General features: G+C 41.4%; 1 long non-coding RNA gene across 1 annotated transcript in view; it reads right to left on the reverse strand.

Annotated features, from left to right (window-relative positions):
* Positions 1-9,889: 9,889 nt before the first annotated feature.
* Positions 9,890-16,398, reverse strand: part of LOC118168250 — a 7,265-nt gene continuing 756 nt past the window's right edge. Inside the window, exon 2 of the long non-coding RNA XR_004751446.1 lies at positions 9,890-10,885. This is a non-coding gene — a long non-coding RNA (uncharacterized LOC118168250). The remainder of the gene's footprint in view (positions 10,886-16,398) is intronic.

Here is a 16,398-nt window from a genome sequence, read left to right on the forward strand (position 1 = left end):
AAGGTTAAGAACAGTACCTTTACACCCTGAGCTGATGTTGTGGTGCTGCTGCCTCCATGAAATTACTAGAGAAAATGGATGAAAAGTAAAGAAAATTCCTGCACACACTTCCAGGTATAAAGCACTGAGACTCATAAAACACATTTTTATGCACCAGTGACAACATTTTCTTGCAGATGTGGTACTTCAATTTCACTTAATTTTAAAACAAACTCATATTCTTTTTTTCATTTGGATTGACTGTGATGGCAAGCCAGTAAAATGTTTTAACAGTTTTACGACCGTTTTACAACCATGTATTCAACTTTGGTGACATGTATATTTGCACTTGAACACCCCATCAGAAGACGAGTTCATGTTATGCAAGACAACAACGCATGGAGATGCACAGTGTTTGTGGGAAGGCTCTTGGATCATCTGATGGCAACCACTAAGCCATCATGGCAGCCACCTTGGGCAAGAGCCCTGGGCACAATTGTGCTGCCGGCAGAGGGAGCAGGAGTTGGCAAAGCTCTGTGCACGCCTCACACATGGTGGTGGGGAACCAAAATAAACTGCATGCAAGGCCAGGAAACAGGCTAATGTCATCCTCAGCAGGAATCGTGACTTTGCAAGAGTATGTGCAATAGAAACTGGTATTGCATTTCAGGAACTTGGCTCAACTCTCCAACCCTGTTTTACTTGAGCTGCTGTTCCAAATTGGTGCTTGCGAAAAGCAGGATTTTCAATTAATTATATATTTCAGAGAGGAGTAATGGCCAGTTTTCTTGCTCTTGTAAAGATATAAACCCACACAAATTTCCAGGAGCTCTGTGATATCTCTTCCTCTTTTTCAAGAGAAGTATTTAAAGTAAAGTGAAGTTTTTCACTTTTTGAATAATTTTATGCAAACTTTTGTATTTCTTCAGTACCATTATGAGAGTGGAAATGGTTTTGGATTCACCATATTAATTGCAAATTGATTTAATGGGTCCAGTTACTGAATCTGAGTAACTACGGTTTTGAACAACTGAGATACTTTTCACTGTAAGCAATAAATACCAGGGATAGAACTGTATTATAGGAAACAGAGACTATGACTGAGCTTTGGATAATCAAGATTCTAGTTTGTATCATGTGTACTTTGGCAGCAGCTGATTCCTATAGAAATAAAAAAAGTAAGAACATGTGCAAACTGCGGTATGACACTACTGACACTATACTGACACTACCACTGTGACCTCGTCAGCAGCTTCAAGGTTATCATCAGGAGAGTCTTCAGCTTTTTTGCCTTTTTTTTTTTTTTTTTTTTTTTTCTGGTTGCATGTTAGTTACTAAGATTTATTACAATCATTGCAAGAGAACACCTGCTAAATGTCAAAAGATTCCTGGGAAACTTCAAGTGTTTTGTTATGGCAAAACTACACCTTTTACACCACCTTCAGGAATTTAGCTCTGTGGGCTACAGCCTATTTTTCATTATTTGTACATGCTTGAAAGCAGAAACATAACCACAAGTTACATGCAGAAAGATATTTGTTCTCTGGACAAATTTCTAAGAAGATACATGTTTGGTTCTTGGGACTGCTGGTACATATCATACCCTATGTTAGGACCAGATCCTTGTCTGAGGTCAATTGGCATTGCTCTACTGGCTTTGGTGAAGCCCTGAGGATTCACAACATTAAGCACTTAATCAGGTGGCTCAGCACTGTCTGAAAGTATCAGGAAGAATGAAATTAAACTTATTAAACTTATCCTGAACTCTTCAAACATGGAATAATAATGTTCAAATTTCAAGAGGGTTTCACTTAAATTTGCCATACGTCTCCTTTGGCTGTGTTGCAGTGTTTCTCCCCTACATCATCGTTTTATTTTCAGCTCAGCAATTCTCTTTTCTTTGAGCAATGAAACACTGCCTGCTTTTCAAGACTAATATATGGCCCCTGAGTGAAGGCAAGGCTGTGATTCAAATCAAGAGTTCTGTTGACATTATAATCCTTTGGAGCACAGCTGGAGCATTTCATGAACAGTAGCAAAGACCCTCCATTGATTTACTGCCTTGGTATTCAATCAGGAGTCCATGTTCTGTGTCGTTAGCTGCAACATACAAAAAATAACTTGGTGAACTTCTAATTACAGCATTTAGCTTCTTGCCTATCTTGTAAGAGAAGATTTGTGCTATATATGAGATGCTGCTGCTTTTATGGATTCTCACCTATTTTTATAGCAATAGGGCTTCAGGTCCTAAGAAGGTCCTCTGGGCTATAAATGGGATATACACCAAAGTTTCTCCCTGACTCTTCCAGGCAGACAACTGAGCAGTCAGTGGCAGGAATTTTCATGCTTCTCTGCCAGCCTCTGCACCTTTTCTTTGTATTCCCAGTTTGCATCAATTTTACCTACCATAGCCACACCCCAGGCACAAAAAAAAATCCTTGATGCTCCCATGAGAGCTGCAGAAGGGACCCTCAGCTCCACTCTCCACAGCATGCATGAGAGCAATTTCGAAGCCGTGCTCTTTCTCGTCTCGCCCCTCGTTCCCAGTGAGAGAGCACGCATGCTGCCAGCCCCCACCAACCTGAAGATGAGAGTTCCCTAGATTGTTTCCAGCTTGCAGCGCAAGCCCCGCTGAACGAATAGCACTTACAGTATTTTGGGGTAGTGACTCACAAGAAAGTCATGAGTGCCCCCTTAAGAGGCTGTCTGAAGCCCCTGGTAAGAAGTGTTTTGTTTTTCCTGTTTTCGTTGTCTGGGCTGCCTGCAGATATTTCCACAAGTCTCAAACACATTTTTCTCAATTCACTGCCCAAGAAGCAAGATGCACCCTAAAAGGCAATAGTGCAGAGACAGATCCCAGTCTGAAACCATTCTCCATTTCAATCACCACTGTAGAAATGGTCAGAAATTATGGGCATTTTGGTCATCACAGCGGGTACCAAAGTGCCACCCAGAGGCAAAGCCAGTGATGCTCCTGAATGCCTTTCACCTGTGTACGTCCCTACCAATTCCAGTTGTATTTCAGGCAGCTGAACTGTCTGGGAATTCTAGGGTTTCTTGGCAGACCTACTTTAAAGTATGTCAGTCATATTTTCACCTTCAGAATCTTTACTGACCCTCTCAAAAATAACATGAAGTAGTCAGGGATTATTACACAGACACTTGTGTCTCTGACAGCTTTGAGGTTTAATGACTTGACCAAGAGTGGAGAAAAGTTGGTGTCAAAGCAGGGTCTGGATTCAAGAGCTCCTGGGCTCAAAAAATCCATAAGATTCTGGAGTTTTGAGTGTTATATTCAGACTGAAAGGCAGCTGTGAAAAGTAAAAAATGGCATATGTGCATTTATTTGTCTGAACATGAGGCAGGATATACAGTGCATTAACAGAAAGTGCTGCCTGCTTACCTTTTTCATCCCCAACATTTATTCTGCAGATGCCCTCATGGTGGTTCAAGCCCTAGTAGTGTCTGTCTTTCCATATTTCCTTCTCTTGCTCAGCCAGAGCTTCAGCTGCTCAGAGCTCTGCTAAGGCCACTCTGTGCTTGTAAAGCCCTGCACTGGTACCTATCAGGGCTTCCTGACCCCAGGGCACAAACCTTTCTGAAAAATTCTTCATAGGGTCCATCACTCTTTGATTTGGCCTACAGTATTAGAGATTTTTAGCTAGACTACAATTGCTCAGATTTGTAACACTACAGAGCATGAGGCATAAGGAAGATCAATTGTAACATCTCACTTTCAGAAAAATATAAAGCTTTCTAGTCCACATACTGTTAAAGACAAAGTGTAAGTCCTGCAGAAGTTGAATGATACTAGGAAAATAAGCCAGTCATTAAATGTGCCTATTATTGCTGCTTTGAAAGTATTTCTTAATGTTACTCCTGTCAAACAAATAACGTACTCCTTAATATTCTTTTTTCTTGGAGCCTTGATTCTAACTTAGTGAAAATCAGCTGGGGAGAGGTGGGAAGAACACAGATTCAATCAGTGCAGGATCTGACTTTAGTGAAATAATGTCATGTAAAATAATGAGGTTTATGACTGCTTATTTGGTGGGGCTGGGGTTATCCAATGGGAGAAATACTACCAAAGTCCAGTGAGATATGGTTACCAGGCAGGAATCCCGGGAGATTCTGTTACCACACAGGAATCCCATGAGACAGTATTATCAAGCAGGAATCTGTACTATTCAGTTCACCACAAGGCAGTAATACTAGATTTTTAGAATTAAATCCGGTAGTATCTTGTTTTATAAGAGTTGGCACATAAGGAAAAGAGAAAAATGCAATGGAAGAAAGATGTTTCTCTGGAATCTGAACTGGAAGCCCTCATTGTTATACCTATTCCTAGCAGAAATAAAATGTCACAGATCTTCCTCATGATCATGAGATATTTTTATTAAACATGGTATCAGTGATTAGTGATTTTTTTATTATTATTTAAAACATTGTTATAAATACAGATCTGTTCACTAAAATGCCAAAGCATGAATGCTATTGTGACTGTTTTTTGATTGGTGTGACTTCTGAATTTTCTAATTTATAATGGGTTTTGCTTTTAGCATAACTAGTACTACTTCATAAATGTGTAATGTATGAGAATTAATAAAGCAACATGTATTTTTCTCATTATCTTTTTGTAGTACCTGTAACACCGTTATATTTGGCAAGAAGTGGCTGGAGATTTCCTTCAAGAGTACCTAATTTAATCTCAACTTCTCCCTGGAGATTGGCTACTACACCTGTAAGACTGAGAGACTTTTGCCAGAGATGGACTAAAGCTGAGCGAGCCGGAAGGAGGAAACAAAGGCTTGCTATTCCCATTCAGTCACAACAGGTAAGTCTGAATGCTCATCTTCTTTTAATTGCAGCATTTTGCCTACTTGTATCATGATACAGCTTTATCAGTGTTTAATCAGATAAACCCTGATCAAGGACAAAGTCCCCTTAGCATGGACAGAGTTTAGCATGAAGAGTAATGGACAGATTAATTTTGTGATTAACCTGAACAAAAGCTGAGTGTGCATTTAATTAGAACCCAGTACCAGGTTCCAGATCTGCTTTTAATTCATCAGTACTTCTAACTAGATCTGCTCAGGCACAAATCTGTGTTGCAGCTGTGCTTTGGAGTAGGTCAAAAACTCACACAGCCCACACCTCCATACAAGCAGAGTCAGTAACCTGCCAGAAAAACTCATCCCTCCAAAGTTTATCTTACTGAAGAGGGAGACAAGAAAAACCAAGGACTTCAGGTGAGAAGCTAGATAGGAGAGGTGGAAAACCAAGCAGCGTTGAAAAGATCACTGATAATCAATGCTGGGAAATTTAAAAGGTCAATAATTGAGGTGCCAAGCACAGGCACAAGGATCAAGGGAGTACAGTGGCCCCACAGATGTCACGGCTGCTTGGATACAGCCCTCCGTGGGATGCACAGCCATCCTTTCCAAGAGCCACGTCCTTCTGGCTACGCTGACAATGAAGGTGTTACCTGTGGGACAGCGTCAGGTATTCCCAGTGCTTTTCAAAGCTGCGGAAGGACTTGTCTCTGGTATTCAGATGTGATTACAGCAAGCTGAAGAAAAAGAAAAGGAGGTGACAGGAGGGTATATAAAACTCAAGAGGCATTAGCCTGTTTGTGGTGTTTGAGAAGACGTTTGCTTGAGTGCTTGTGAACAAGAAAGCAGGCACAGCTGAATAGCAGGCTTAAGAAAAGTCAGTTTAACTTCAGAAGAGGGTGTACATATACTGATCAGATCTTAACCCTAAAAGACATAATCAAACAATGGTGTGAGCATGGAAGACGTCTGAATGTGCTAAGTGGACCATCAGAAAACATAACACCTATAGCAGGGATATTGGTGACACAGAGCTGCTAGAAAGATTACAGAGAGAGATTACTGGTAATGGCATATGGAAGCTACTGAACCCACACATTGGAGAGATGCAAATCACAACCACAGTGCTTTTGTGATAAGGATTTCAACTCGGTAGGTAATGGTTTGGGACCATTAGCTCACATACCATGGCCTACCCAGCAGCCCTCAGGTCCTAATGGCTTGCAGTCCTGGTGGCAGCAGGGCTGCAGCACCCAGCAGTCCTGGGACGGCTGAGTCCCTGGGGTCTCTGTGGGCACTGCAGACTCCAAACATCTCTGCATGTACCTCTTTTGCTCAGTGCATGACATGTGTCCCTGTGCAGGAGGCGCTATGAAAATACACGTCAAGGGAAACATCATTTGCAAGAGAACTGTGCATTGATATTCATTGTTTGTGCATAGTGGCCAATTTCACATGCTGCTACAAGAAGGAAAAAAGTCAAATGACCACCTTGGAAGGATTAACAATGTTAATATGTTTAACATCAACCTAAAAGCCAGGCCAATGATTTGTGGACCTCTCAAGACTGAAGGTGTCAGAGAAATCTCATCTGTAAGAAACCACTGACTTTTCACAAAGTTTGTTTCCTCCTGCTTAGTTAAATGCAATTCTCTTAATATATTGTGCTTCTAAAAACTCTCTCCTGTATTGCAAAATGTCACTCTCATCCTCACTTGTTTCTATAGTCTTTCAGAAATACATTCTTCGTTGTTCTCCCCAACAGAATCTCCTGTGCTTACCTGTACAAATGAGTATGCAAGGTATATTTTCAAAAAACTGGCGTGGGAGCCACTTGCTTCAGTGTCAGGGTGGTATTTTTGCAGGGTGACTTGCTGAAGTCAGGTGGAATTGCAAAGCAGCCTAGGCGGCAAGTCACAAGATTGAGACTTAGAGCAGAAATCTGGTCATGAATTTGGTTTGGGATTTATTGCTCAGCAACTTGGAGCACAGCTAGTCAACAGCTGGCTCTCTAGCCAAAACACACCAGCAAACAGAGAAAAATTGTCATGGTAACAGTGTTACAGTGCATGTTGCAATGGCACTCTGGTCTACTAAGGGAATTCCTAAGTGGTACCACAGTAAAAATTATGACTAATAATAACCAGTAATAGTAACCATTCCTAATACTAATAATAGTAATAATTATATTTATAGTATAACAACAGCTAGATATATATGGCTAGTATTTGGTGATTCCAAATTGCTGTTTAAATGTCTGCTCCTCCAGCAGTAGAGAGTTAGTCCACAAGCAAAGGTGTAGATTATATTCCATTCTGCAGCTAAATAAACTGTCTTTCCTTTACCCATAATCATCACAGAAGCTTAAATCAAATATAATAACGTTTAACTTTGTCATAAATGAGAATGGGTTTGGTGAAAGCTAAAACAAAGGAAGGCCATCTCACCACAACATGAAGCAAAAATGCTGATTTACAGCAACTCCTTTTCCTAGCCTCCATGCACCCATCTTTTAATCACTTTATCTTGGACTGGCTACTCGTTCCTGACATAAGTGTTTTTTAGACTATACTATGAACCTCAAAAACTTTTTTAAATCCTTCTGTTTTCTGGGAATTTATCACTCCCCTATCTCAGTTCCCATTGGAACAAAAGAGGGGGAAGTGCTGAATCCCCTGAAAGCACATTGACATCATCATCAATTCATGATTCAATGTGTTTGGGAGCTAACTTTGCAGCTGTGTTCATGTTGAGTTGAAGGCACCATGAAGCATGAGAATGTCTTGCAAACCATCCCTCGGGCCTGGTAAAAAAGTAATGGCAATTTGCTTCAGTTAAATGATAAACTACAACAGCATACAAGGTTTGTTGCTGTAATTCTGGATTATGATTGCACTTGCACAAAAACTGCTAGAGAATGGAGATTTGGGGTAGTTTCTTTTTGTGTTTCATAATTTTCCTGTTGCAGTTTGGATGAACTACTGTGGTGATGGGGGTGGAGAACAGACAGACAGACAGATGATGACACAGGGAAACTTCCTAAGCTCTGCAGAAATCTAACACAGAGAAACACTTGCAGCTTGATTCTTCTCACTACTCTCCCTTTGCCCTTGCAGTGGCCCTAGGTAAACCCTTTCCTCAGTCAGTGTGAGAAAGAGCTGGAGAGTTGTAGATGGAAAGGAACAGAGGAGCTCTCACAGTATGTACAATAGATCCCCCAGCTGCAGCATATTCACTGTGGATTCAAATACTGATTGCAAAAACTGTCAGTGCCACCAAAAATAACATTCTTACTAAACCATTTCAGCAGTGGGGATCTCCAGGCTAACAAACAGGGTAGCTCCAAGGTCTCCCTAGATTTTGCTCCTTGTCATATCTTCCAGTCATTGGCCTATGCGATTTTGCCGGGGTCATAGTTCAGCACTCCACCAAAAAGGCTACCGAGCCAGGTTTTGATCTACCCGCTTTATGTAGGATAGAGTCAGCACCAACAAAGACATTCTTTCCATGGGCTACCTTGGTTGACAGGATCTATGGGACTCATCTCACCCTTCCCAGAGTGGCTGTGTTACAGTGTGGTGCTCCAGAGTCCCCATCAGCCCTGGTGTAATGTCTTGACCCTCTTCAGCTCTCCTCCTTCTGTGGCCACTCTTCTTGTATGGGACAAGACACACACTGCCCCATTCTCTTTTCAAAACCACTATATAAATAGATGCCATTTGCCCAGGTTGCTGCTACATTGGTGTTGGCCAAAAAAAAAAAAAAATACCCAACTGCAGTAATTTGAAATTACAACTATCAAAAATACTATCAAAAAATAGCAGCTGCCCAAGCATTCTGGGAAAAAAAAATATTTTTCTGAGTTTCTGCATTTGAGCTTCAAGTGATGAGTAGCCTCTCTGTTTACTGGTCCAACAACTGTCATGAAACATAAGCTGTCATGAAACATAAATTTGCAAATTAAAAAGTGTAAGGAGTGAGGAGAAGAACACAAATTAATTTTGAAAGGAATGCTTTAAATGACAGAATCCTTTCTCAACCAAATACTTGTACAAAAAAAAATATTTTTTATCCCATGGAAGCAAATAGATTTTCTGAAAACCTCAAATCATTTTATAACATGTCATTCATACATAATGAAATGTGAATGTAGCCGGAAATTTACATTATTCCTACCTCACATGTGCTTCACAGTTCCAAAGCAATGCCAAAAGGCCATGGATGTACTGAAATGAGCCCCCTTGATTTTTCCTGGTTCTTTACACACTGAATAAATTACACACAGCTTTTCCCATGTGGGTCAACAGGAGCTTTGCTGTATTCCTTTTGTGGTGGAAGGCGTGCTTCAGTAGTTATTATAAGACTGTAAGACTTTGGGGTTCGCAGGGCTTTTTCTGGCCATGTCTCTGACTGAGTGGAATATTTTGTGACTGTATATAGCACGTGGCAAATAGCATAGCAGTGACTGCACAGCACTGTCTGAATTCCCTGGGCAGGGAGTTTTCTCTTCGTTATGTATCATTCCCATCCCAATATTCTGATTCCAAAAGCTCACATGTACATCCGCCATTCCCATTAACACCAATAATAATGTACATGGAGATTCAGATCAAAATAATCATTCTGAGTGATTGTGCACTGAACATAAAGACAGTATCTCTAGTAGCTACCAGATTTTCTGTAGGCTCAGTTTCTTGTATTTTTTCCCAGTGACTCAAGAAGTTACATGGAAATAAGTAAGAAAAAAAATAGTTCATTGCTTTCCATGCAGTAACTTACCCAGTATTTCAGCTTTCGCTGTCTTCAAGTAATGCAGGATTTGATGGGTAACTTCCATGCTGGGTGCTTTTCTACCTGTAGAGCTGTTATCTGTATATACTTACGGCTTACCTTTCAAACACTCACCCAGTAAACAAATCAGTTGTTTCTTGTCACACTGAGTCTCCAGACTGGTTTCATTAGCAGTAAAGTAGTGCTGAACTGGATACTTTGTCTGAGCAAGCTGTCTGTTAAACTGTGTTTTTATAACTATTTTCAGGGCCTTTTGTGTGTCAGTGTGCAATATAAAATTTTAGCCATTGCCAATACCAGTGGTGTTTATTAGGAAGGAAGAGTATTTACAAAGGTTTCAGGACATCTGTGCTTCAGCCCCTTCCTCACGCAGCACATACGGGAGCACAGTGCAGTGCTCATCCAAAATAAAAGGACCCCAGGTGCATCTCCTGCTGCAGGCAAGTGGTGTGGTCCTGCCGGACCTGTGCATCTGTACTGTCCTCTAGGTACAAGTTAATGTCATGGGTTCTCTACACAGTGTGCCACATGGGGAAAGCCACTTGCTTAGACCTGGCTTTGAGAACCTCTACCACAGCAGTTCATCAGCCCAGTCAGACCACACAGATCTTCCACAATCTCTCTGATCTCAGTTCCCCCTCTGCCACTCCAGGCATATGTGAAGGCATCTGATCTGGTGCCACAGAGAGCAACAGACTGGGAAAGATGACAGTAACATCCAGCTCATGGAGGTATTCTGAGGATATGGCCGCTAACTCCAGAGAGGAATCAGACCTTGCAGTGATGAGCACTGTGAAAAGTCCAAGAGTAAATAAGGAAAAGAGACATCCGTTTGTTTCACAGTTATGACACTAAAGGTCAACTGGAAAAGTTACTCTTCTACATGCTCAGAGAGGTTATGGATTGTACAGCTATGTCCATATATGTTCTGACAGATTTTAAGTGGTGCTTTGCTGGGAAGTTTTAAAATTCAGCAATACACGTCATTTGCTTACAACAGCCAGTTTTCTTCACGTTAGCCACCGGTAGAAAATGATTCATACAAAGAGGCCACATGTTGAACAGATTCATGTATACCAGTTCTGCTACACTCAAAGTCAGCTAAAACCTTCTCACACAAAAAGTTAACTTAAGCTACTATTTCCCACAACAATAATAATAAAAATAAGCTTAACAAACACTTACCCTGATTCTCAAAACTCATTTTCTATTATGTTTCCTTTCACCAATTTTGTTTGGCAGAGTACCAAGAAATGTATCAGCAAAAATATATGTGCCATCATCTGACAAAAGGAAAAACATGTATATTTTTAGTTTTAAAATGTTTATAATTTCAATAGATGAAAAGAATACAAGACAAGGAAGAACAAAATAGCATATGCACAAATGTCAGCAATGAACATGAAAGTATATGAGTTTTAGTGTCAGAATGACGCTGCCTGGGAACTAAGTTTTCTAAAAAAGATTTACATTAATAGCAAGAGCCCTCTATACATATTTTTCCACCTTGGTTCTTAATGGACTTCCCCACTAAACTTAAGCTCAAGTTTCACAAACCTTGAGGATGAGGGTTGTGAGGCTATGGCAAGACCCCAGGACATTATTGCCCTCAAAAATGATCTGGCTCAGCTGATGACTTTCCAGGACATTTCTTCAAAAATAAAAACTCCAGTCACACACTCCCCCCCGTAAATAAAGCCTTGAACTCACCCTTTGATATTCCCAGTCTAAGAAAGACGGTATCTCTCAGTCCTCAGATCCTCCGTGTTCTCCACCCATCCTATCACCCCATAGAAAAGCAGCACCTCCAGTTTCAGGAACTTACACTAATCACAACATCAGATAGAAATCCCACTTAGAGCTGCTAAGAATTCCTCCCTTAGCTGGTTCTTATGTCATTGGTCCCCAAAGCTCATTTTAATGCCAGCTATGGTTCACACATTCAAGTAAGCAGCGGGACCATAAAGGCTACTGAAGAAGATCCACCAGGAAAGAGACAAATTTCAGCCCTGTGATTAAAGTCTGGGTGTTATTTAGTTACCCTTTATCATGGCTGCATTTTCCACAAAGGGCATTCTTTTCTGTAATCCCATCATCCTGTCCTGAGGATGGAGAAAGGAACAGAACAGGTACAGAAAAAGGGAGAAACAAGTGAGAGGGTAGTGGAGAGCAATAGGGTGAGAAGCAGAGGGTATAATAGATTGTCCAGATGTGTTTCTTCACCTGAGAGCTGTTCCTATGTCAGTTAGTGACAAGGACTAGCAGGACAAGGAAATAGCCTGCCGTGACTATGTCAAATCTGTTGGCTAAGAGCAGACGTGGGTCTCCCAGAGGGCTGCTGTCACCATGCCACCACCTCACACCTCAGTGCTGACATTGTGGGAACAGCAACCTTACAGCTCAAAAGTGATACTGCAAACAAATGAAGCATAGAAGCTGAGGAGAGAAAAAAAAAGAAAAAAAAAAAAAAAAAAAAAAAGACCGCTAAGACTGAATGTATTCATAGAAAATCAAATGTCTTTGACTTGATATTCCAGTTGGAGCTCTTTGGTGCCCATCCCTGTAGCTGTGGGTATATATGAGCAGCACAGTCACAAGCTGGAAGCATGAATTGTAACATTTATACCACTGAGGAACTATAGGAGCCACAGATGGACGCAGTCCTATCTGATCTATGTTTTATGCAGAGACACATGGAGAAGCTCAACAGCAGTATAGGAAGTAGCTGTGGAAAAAGCCCATGCCCATTACAAAGTGACACCCAGTCCTCCCACTGAACCAGGCCAAGTACACTGGAGAGAGGTTATTGATGCCTTTGTAGTACGACGAGCAATGCAGCTGCTTGCTGCTATACTCCACTGCCCTTTTCCAATATATAACACTACAGCATCACCCAAGATAATAAGGTTTTGATCACAGCAAGACGCTCACAACAGCAAACAGCCCAAGCACACAGAGATCAAATAGACCAGCTGCAAACAGAAAAAAGAAAAAGAGTGCATATGACTCGCTGGCGTGTGTGGTTATGTGTGTTATGCGGGCGGCAGAGGCCAGGATGGTGAAGGTCTCCCAGCGACCCCGTCCCTTCGGGGCTCGGGCCCCAGGACTGTGCTGCATTCCAGCCAGCCGCTTCTCCCGGGACCACTGCCCCTGCTCGCACAGAGAGGCAGCCAGACGTGAACGTGAGAAAGCTCTCTCAGGCGAGTCCCTTCTGCAGACTGCTGGGCAGTTGTCTTCCAAAGTCATCATAATTAAAAGGGGCGTGTGCCAAGGGGGAGCTGGGGTACAGGCTTGCTTTTTACCATGTCTTTGTAGCATGCAAACATAGTGAAAGGGATTTTTTCCTAACAATATACTTCTCCATGCCCCTTCCAGTCCACTCCCCATCCTTCCAGATCAAAGGACCAGTACAATATTTGCCTTCAGCAGAAGAGCCCATGAACAATATTTTTTAGGGTCATTTACATTTATTTAGTGAGGTTAATAAATATGTAAATTGACTTTTAAATTGTGGATCTGGATCCCTTTAGAGATATAGACACAGAGCCAAGTTTGGATGACTGCTGTGCCTGTGCAAATGCAAAATAATTTCCATAAAGGTTGTAGAGATATCCCAGATTCCTTCCTCCTTTTCCTTTCAGAATACGTGACACAGGATTTGAATTAGGCATGGATCTCAAGTCTGTGAATCCCTTCCTCATTCTTATACTTTAAACCTAGAGGAATTTGGAAAGCAGAGCTGTCTAACTGTGATACCACATATGCTCTAAGGCAATAGAGCCAATGCAAAGATGAAGACATTTTATCTGTTTAATAATTAAATTACTGCTGTGAAATTGCGTGACACAAGGTGTAGGGGGTACACAGCAGTGAAGAATGGCATAATACAAAATAGACAGAAGAATTAACTTTGGGATGGTCTGGAGATACCCAGCTCCCTTCACTGCTAAAAAGCTGTTGATATATTGGATGCTTTGTCCCCAGCTCTACCTCAGAGAACCTGTGTGACTTCAGGCAAAACATTTCTTCTCTCTGTGTCCGTCTCTGGCCTGGGATAATTCTGTGTTTGTGCCTCACAAAGGTTCTGCAAGGATAAATTAATGTTTGGGAGCTACTCAGATATAACACAAACAGCAGCTAGAGAAACTCCCTGGAATAAGGGAATACTACACTCACAGGGAAAAAAAATGGGGGGGGGGGGTAGTCAAAATACAAAGACAAGCCATAGTTTCATTGACTTCCATAGGGAATATACTATTTGGATTATTTCCTGTGACAATAATTTCCAACTGGAAATATCTACGCTGCAGCACAGAGGCCCTGAATGTCAGCAGCTTCCACCTGTCATTTACACCTGTTGCAAATTTAAACTGCTGCACTTCTCCTTTGCTTTCATCTCCATGCATTTTTCACAGGTACGAACAGATCAGCAATTGGAGGTCTTTGAAGCATCAGGAATAGTCTTTGGAGGTAGTGGGTGCTTTTTTATGGTGTGTTGTGGAACAGAATCTGTGTAGAGTTTAATGGACTGCCTAAATTGTCAGGGTACCCAGAGGTCATTTGCAGTCCTCTGGACAGTTCAAATATCGACTCCAACTATAAACATGCTCACACATATAAGAATATACATCACTCAAATCTCAAAATCAAACCTCATTGTTTCATTCTTAGCTGGAAATGTGTACCTTTTCCTCTCAGAAAGATTGATTTCAAGCCTTTATGGAAAGACTGCCATTTCATTATGTAAAAAGTTGAAGAACTAACTTGCAGAAGTGCCCCTTATAGACCAGTGATATTGCAGCAATTTAATGTGATGGTCTGGGTGCTTTGTGTAACTGTCTAGGACCTGATCTTACAAGTATATGGACTCAGAGCATAACGTGCATTTCAGGACCCATTTACGTAAGTCCCAATGGGATCAAGATACCACAGCCGGCTGGGCCTCCAGTGCATGTCCCTAACTTCACGGTTTAACCTGCATTCCCATTCACAGGGTTAAGGCCTAGGAGCTTATATGCTTTTTGGGTCATGGACAATCTTGGTCAAGATATTTAACAAGCATTGCCTAGCAAAATGCTACTTGCCTATGAATGAATTGAGAGATCTGATTTACATCACAATGCCTTCTTTGACAAAGGGGGAATTTTAGCTGGCCCCCAGACATGTGGGTCCCTCCAGGCACGGAGGGAGTGTGAGTACCCCAGGGGTACCAGGGGCTGTTGGTGGCAGCCAGGCTAAGCAGATCTGGATCTGACCCATCAGCTGTGGGCATTAGACCATGCTTCTGCTGCAGGGGGAAACCTGCAGGTAGGTGTTCTGGCAAAAACACCACTCCTTGGCCTTACCCTTTGGAGGGTAAATAAACTTAATCCCATTTTCATCCAACACTGTTTGCTAACAGCAAATAATTCAGAAAAAGCCACACCTAGGAGACTTCTATCCCTGTAGCACCAGATCACAATCATCCACAAAGCAGCAGCAGTCACATTTCCATCCTGAAAGGTGCGTCAGGAGAAAGAAACCAATGGAGAAAGCATACGCACACACATACACATACACACACATACACTGTATGTGCACCTCACAAGAAGAAATAAAAGTACATCATCTAAGTTTGCTTAGGTTTAGCGAAGGTCAGAGATTTTCGCACCTAGGTGAGCTGTCATTTGGCTTGGGGCAATTCTCTTTTCTCTCGCATCCTTTGCTGGAACAGCAGGAGTGCTTTACTGGTGTGAAAGACTAAACTGTCCTCAGGCTATAAAGGACTTGAGTCACAAACCACTTCTCCCCCACTTTCGTATTAATTCAGGACCTTCCAAAACTGTTCTAATGTCCCCTCACCTGTTGGTTCTGAAAACCTGTTGAGGGCTGAGGCTTAGGCAAAGGGAGGTGACAAAACATATGGGATTTGCTCTAACCAAAGTAGTTCTGGACTGCTGGGATCAAAATTTGTCCTCTTCTACTTTTAAATACTGAGTTTCAATCCCATGACCTTAAACTTAACGAAGTACTTATCTAAGAACAACTGTATCATTAAGACAAAACAGCAACATTGAAGTGCATGCACATCAAAGATCAGAAAATAGTCATACCATTAAAGACCACAGCAATACTTATATGAATGGGCAGCCTCTAAAGGTCAGGAACAAACTGCTGTCACTACAGTATAGTGACCAAGAGAGAGCTCCGTATGTCTTGTACTCCAGAGCAATGCTGTGCTTTCTGATTTCTTAAAGGGATATTTAGAATCAAAAACATTATTGCTCATTATTACTGCTTTTGAGCACATACTGCTTCTTTAACTATTTTCTACCTTATTAAAACTTCAACCCTTTTCTTTCTTTTCTTTTGTTGTTGTAGTTTTCTTTCCAAGTTCTTTCATTTTTTCATATCTTAAACCTCCCATGCAACAACTATTTTGGCTGTTAATGAAGGGAATTTTTCTGCATCCAGCAAACTGTAAACCATGTCGCTTGGATACAGCAAAAGCTGAAATTCCACAGATTTCCACAAAGTCATACATTGTGTCAGGGAAAAGTGTGCTGGGCATTCTTTGATTTTTGTGTCCTGCATTACCATTTGTAGGCATTTACAAGAGAGAAAAAGAGAAAAAGGAACAGGAAAAGAGGGAAAGAGAAAGAAGAGAGAAAGCAAGAGAGAGAAAGAGAGCGGAGAAAGAGAGATAGGAAAGAAGACAGAGAGAGAAAGAAAGGAGGAAAGAAAGGAGGAAAGAAAGGAGGAAAGAAAGAAGAAAGAAAGAAAGAAAGAAAGAAAGAAAGAAAGAAAGAAAGAAAGA

The sequence above is a fragment of the Oxyura jamaicensis genome, chromosome 5 (assembly GCF_011077185.1).
Source record: "Oxyura jamaicensis isolate SHBP4307 breed ruddy duck chromosome 5, BPBGC_Ojam_1.0, whole genome shotgun sequence".
NCBI lineage: Eukaryota > Metazoa > Chordata > Aves > Anseriformes > Anatidae > Oxyura > Oxyura jamaicensis.